Source organism: Haliaeetus leucocephalus, unplaced genomic scaffold (assembly GCF_000737465.1).
Source record: "Haliaeetus leucocephalus isolate CR32 unplaced genomic scaffold, Haliaeetus_leucocephalus-4.0 Scaffold195, whole genome shotgun sequence".
In the NCBI taxonomy this organism is placed as follows: domain Eukaryota; kingdom Metazoa; phylum Chordata; class Aves; order Accipitriformes; family Accipitridae; genus Haliaeetus; species Haliaeetus leucocephalus.
In genome coordinates, this window is record NW_010972631.1 from 2,184,075 (window position 1) to 2,190,074 (window position 6,000).

The window sequence follows — 6,000 nt, forward strand, 5'->3', positions numbered from 1 at the left end:
CTTGAGCTTCCTGGCTGCATCGCCACTTCCTACACCTCCGCGTGGGGAAAGCCTGGAGAAGAATCAGTCCAGAAATAAAACCACCACTCCGACCACAGCTCCTGTCCCTGTTGCTCCTCCTTCCAGAAATGATTATAGTAAGTCACTGCTAGCCTGTATCAACACAATAACTTCTACCACATGGTCACAGCTAAGCTAACCAGTGTTAAAAGAGGAAGAGCCAACATGGTTTTTTTCTCTCTCTATTTTTCCTTTCCATTTTCTTTCCCCTCATCATTCTCTGCCCATCTTCTCCATAGTGATACTTGAGTGAGTGCAGAGGCCCATCAGCTCTCATCCTTAGCAGACAGAGATAGAGGATGTTCTTCCTTGTTCTCACTCCTTAACATGAGTGTACACTCATTAATTTGCCAAGTAAGCTAAGGCCAGATAAGGGCATGAAGGGAGAATTTCCCCCCGCCCCCTGCAAGTTTTTGAGTTAGCTTGATTTGGAATAGCTATGTTTTTGCATGTGTTTGTCATTTCATTTGTTTTATGTCTTTATACTAAGCAGTTCATAATGTTCCTTTCATGCAAATATACTCCCAGAGGAGGATACAACAACAAAGCAATTCTGAAAAGTCACCAAATAAATTAAAGTGCAAAACATTGAGCCATGTATTCTTGAAAAGACATAAGGGCACACAGTTTCCTTGGGGCCCGGGGTTTAACGTTTAAAAGAGATGGGTAGTTGCATGGCCATTAGTAACATTTGCAGCTATGAATGCAAAGATAATGGCAAGCATAAAAAAATCCAGTGCTTCAAGAAGTAAGTTGGCCCTGTAGGCATTAGGAACAATGTTTTTCTTCATTGTGTTTTGGTCAGATCAAATACTTGTTTGTGAGAGGTTTTTTTTTTATTTTAATTTGTTTTACCTTTCCTTGGGCATCAGGCATTCTTATATTTTCTATCCCAAGCAGAAGAGAAAACATAACCTTGTTCTGGATGTGTTGTCAGGCAGGGGGAAACTGAAAAACAGCAGAGTGCTAGCAATAATAAAGCAGCCCGTAGAGACAGTGTAAAGCTATTTACTATAACAACTAGCCTTTCTGCGCTCTGCAGTTTCCCCATCCCCAGGCAGCATCAGCCCATTGGCTTTCTGTTGGTGCCATGGGTGCAATAGATTTCTGTGAAGTGCTTGGGAAGAGAAAGGGTGGTGATGGGAATCAGTCCGGTGGTTATGCTCTGGATCAGTCCGATGGTTGCTTTGTGAATCAGCTCAGGAGGGACTTGAGTTCCTGGCTGTTGAACTGGATGCTAGGGCTCTACAGGCATAAGCTGATGACCGTGGAACAACATATGTCATTAGCTGATGTGATTCTGGGTGTCCATGTGGCTGTGAGTGTAGTACAGGTAACGACAAAGGGTTTTTTCCTTTTGAGCTGTTTGATTAGAGAGTGGCTAAGATAATGCTGGGAATCTTAAATAAGGAATGTGTTAGAACATAATGCCTTTGTTGTATACATAATCTCTGTTGAGAAATGATCATATATTTGAACTGTGCTTTGTAGTTTCTGAAAACCAATTTACAGTCACTATTTTGATACTTACAGTTAAAACTCTGCCCTTGATGTTTCCTGTTTCTTCTGTTTTATATTACACTGTAGTATTAAGTGTCAAGTAAAATTGTTACTGTTTTCTTCCAGGAAAAAAAAAAAGTGTCTTTTTCTGCTTTTGTTGTTTTTGAAATATCATTTCAGTGGGCTGGACAGAAAATCTTATGCATGGTAGATAGTAGTTTAAGACTGAAAAACACTACACCCACTTTGACCCCTTCAGGTAACATAAAATGGGCCTTACAGGGAAGAGGGTTTGGACAAGGTCTTTGTCATCTGATGAGTCCTCTGAGCAGGTGATGTAAAAGACCAGCAGATTGCTCTCTGAGAGCTTCTCCCTGCCCTCAAGCCCTGATGTGAGGAATAGTGCACAGGCTCGGAGAACAAGGTTGTACGTGCAGGACTGTTGTAACTCCATGACCTTCTTTCTAGGCCTCATAACCTAAGCAGAGAGATAATTACACGTTATCATATATCAAAGACCAAGAGACCAACATAAGCCTCTCCAGAAAACCAGCAACCAAACACCCCTAAAAGCTGTGTGTTGCTGGGTTTTAAGCTACCACCAGCCTGTTGTGAGGAGAGCACCCCATGCGCTGCTGGGGATCTTCTCTGAACAAAGGACACATCTCCAGGGACATGAGAGTATATATATATTTTATGAGCTACTTGAACACTACATACACATTTACTGCCAGAGGAAGATGAAGCCCCATCAGCCGTACACTTCCCTTTGTTGTGAAGTGCCCTCTATAATAACTGGAGAAGATCATGTTTCAGCGTAGGTATTCTCAGATCCCCCCCGTTTTGCCCTCAGGCATCTATCCCCAGAGCCATGGCAAAATCCTCACCAGAAGCACAGGTATCCTGTAGCCATCGTATCCCAAATGGAACTAAACTGCAGCAAGGCAGAGAGTCCGGAGCGCATCACCAGAAGTGCTGCGAGAACTACCCCAGGTAGTACAACCTGAGGAACGCAGCTCACCAATCACCTTTGCGCCTGAGACCAGACCCCCACCAGTCACACTCTCCGCAAGCGGCGGGAACAGTGGTTTCCCAGGGCAGAGTTACAAAAATTAAAGAGGGAACTAAAATTCATAGCTAGGGTTTGTGGCAAAAATTACAGGCTTGACAGGAACACTGGTTTCCCGGAATACCACAGCTTTTCCTGATGAGTCTTTCCCTGCTTGTACCCCATCTTTACACCACAGAGGCTGTGCCTCTGTTGTCTCTCCTCTTCTGAAACTTTCTTTGTACCACAGAGCTGCAAACTATCCTTTTCCTTAAAGTCTTTTAATTGGTGAAACACAGCAAATATCACCTGCCTGTGACTAGCCTGAAGCTTGCTGTGCTCTTTCAGACCTGAGGAGATACTCGTCTGTTCCGGAGCTCACCCCTCTTCCCCGGGTATTTCAGCTGGTGTGTAAAAGCAGTCGCCTCTCTGCAAACTTGATCCTACTCGCACTCCCAGACCCTTACAGCTACACCCCCACAAATACTGTTACCACTGCGGGGTGCAGTTCTTACCTATAAAAAAAAGCCAATCTGTCTTTAGTCTTAATGAGGCCATGGAAGCGCAGGGCGGTCCAGGCGGGGAGGGACCCCAAGAGGTCTCCAGCCCGACCTCCTCCTCACAGCCGGCTCAGCTGTCAGATGGGTGGCTTTTAAGGATGCTGCCCGGCAGTAGGATGAGTCTGAGCTTTAAAGAAGGAAAACAAAGGCAGAAGTGCTTTCAAGAGCTTTTTGTGTGTGCAGTTGTTGCATAACCAGGGCGTCGTGTCTATGTAGGCCCAAGGTCAAATTAATACATCTCACTTTTTCTCTCCCTGTTGGGTCCATACCTGGAAGGAAAAACAAAAGTCCCATCCAATTCTCTCCAGCCAACCCTTATTAATGTTGATGTAGACTGAGTCGCCTAGATATGACCATTGGATTCTCCTAATTAACAAAAGTCCCATCCAATTCTCTCTGGCCAACCCTTACTAATGTTGATGTAGACTGAGTTGCCTAGATATGACTGTTGGATTCTCCTAATTGAAATACTGCTTTCAGACCTCCTATCCCGTGTCCTACATGCATATTCAGTTGCGTCTCAGAGGAAAGATCCTATCTCCTCAGAAACTGTTTTTTCATTTTTCTGGATTTATTTCCTTGGAACTTTGAAAACACAAATATATTACAGAAGCATTACCAAGAATCCAAAGGCTTTAAACGCTTTGTGTTTTATTTTCTGAGGCATTTTCTTTTGCTGGAGTTCCTGATGTGAGTACTTATGGCCCTTGAATGCCATCAAGTGGTGGAAAGGCAGGGCATCTCCCAGCCTGCTGATAAACTGCCTCCAGCCACGGCAAGTTCACAAGTAAAATTATTTTTACATTAACAGCATATCATACTTGTGCCTTATTTGTAGTGAAATCAGAAACTGTAAAAATATATTTTATATGGCAGGTCACAGCAACAGAAAAGCCATCTGGTGTTTCACAGTTCTTTAAAATGTGAGACGGAAATATATCCTATTTATAATTTGAATTTGTCTAGCTTTAAAGCTCACACTTTAAACAACTTTAAGCTTTAAACAACTGCAAGGGCTGGCTCTTTCATCTTCATCACAATTTTTTTCAGCAGAATTTTCTCTTGGGATTTGCTAGATCAGGAGAGCTAAAATGTGAGCTCAGGTGGAGAAAGACTGCTTCGTTAACCATTTCCATGCAGGGCTTTGGAATAACTGGGTATTTCAGGAACTTGACACCCAAAGATTGCAAAATATGCCTTGTTGAGAGTACATTGTTACTTAAGCAGTTACTTTCTGACTTTCCTATGGTGTGGATTCAGTAAGGCTTTGATTCTATGCAATTACAAAAACAGAGACTGCAGGTAACAAGCAGCTCTGTCAGTTCAGCCTGTCCAATAAACAGCAGGTTTGTCTGGAAGTTAAAAATATATACTATTTTTTGAAAAGTTTGTTTTTGATAAAAAAGAACCAAACAAGAAATGTACAGAATAAGCAAAGTTCTTCAAACAGTTATCATTGCTCAGTTCTTAAACCACAATTTAAAAGTCAGGTTTTCACCTTTTTCTCTCCCCACCCAGTCTCTGCTTTTCCCCAGCCCTGCCACTTAATGGTGGCAATATAGAATGAGCAAAGACGTAAATGGCCAGAAAACAGAAAGCAACAATTGAAAAAAACCACCCCAAAACAACAACAAAAGAGTAATTCCTTATTTGCTTATTTCTTCTTACGAAGAAGAGCATCTTTGTTTTTATATCTCTGCAAAAATTTGATTTTCAGTCTTTTAAAACTCACATCATTTGGGGCAAATTTTCCTATTTAAAATATTTTCTGCCCAGTCACTTCTGCTTTTCAGTGAGGTTCATGTCGAATTATGATTTCTTGCCCTCCAGCAAGATTCCCCACTTGTACCCTGAGCTGGGACCACTTATGCTGCCTGGTGCTAGACCACCAATTTGAGAATGAGGGTCAGCCCTTCTCCTGAAGCCTCAGGCTCCTACGTGGACCCTTCCTCACCAATTGCCTTGCAGGGATTTGGAGCGCAGAGATGAATGGATGTTCACGCTGTTTGCACCTAACAGTTCCCCTCTCCCTGGCTACTGGTGAACTGATAGCACAGCCCATGACACTGTGTCAGTTTATGCCATCTAGCACAAATCCCAGACCTGGTTCAAGAGAGTGTGTTGGGGACTCTTCCAGTATGACTCCAGTTTTGGAGGACAAGTTTGGAGAAGGACAGAGAGATCCTGAGCAAGGGCTTGTACTTTACTTGGCTGAGTGTCTGTACCTTTTGTGTACAAGTCCTGGGCTTCTAGAGTGTAGTACTCAACTATCTCCTGAATCCCAGACAGTTTATAGTTATGTTTTGCATTGGCATTAATGGCTACTCAGTCCTTAGCTGTTGCGGTGAGGTACAGAATGGTGCCTACTCCTGTTTTCATTTCAGCCTGAGTGTTTAAACAATTTGCATGTTCGGGAGGACTGCTGTGGGATGGGGACTATGGGATCAGCTATACCACTGCCATACCTAGGGATAACTTTCAGGGAAACTATTGCTATAACCGTGGCATGCATTTTGGGATTAACACTCTGAGTCTGCTTGTCTCTGGACACTAATCCCAGGAAAGAGGTATCACTCAGTTCTGTTGGTGTCACTTTTCTTTACCCTTTGCTTTGACAGGCATATTCCCAATGCCTTTTTCATGAAGATCCTGCATACACTTCTCTTGATGAGACAAAGTGACACCTCTCTTTTATCTGCTGCATCTCTCAAGGAACAAAGGGCTCTTAGAAACCAGGATTCATAGCAGTTTGCCAAGTGCTGAAAAATTAGCACAGATCAAGCCTCAAAAGTTAAGACCCTAGTGTAAAAGTAATGAAATTATTAGCAGCAA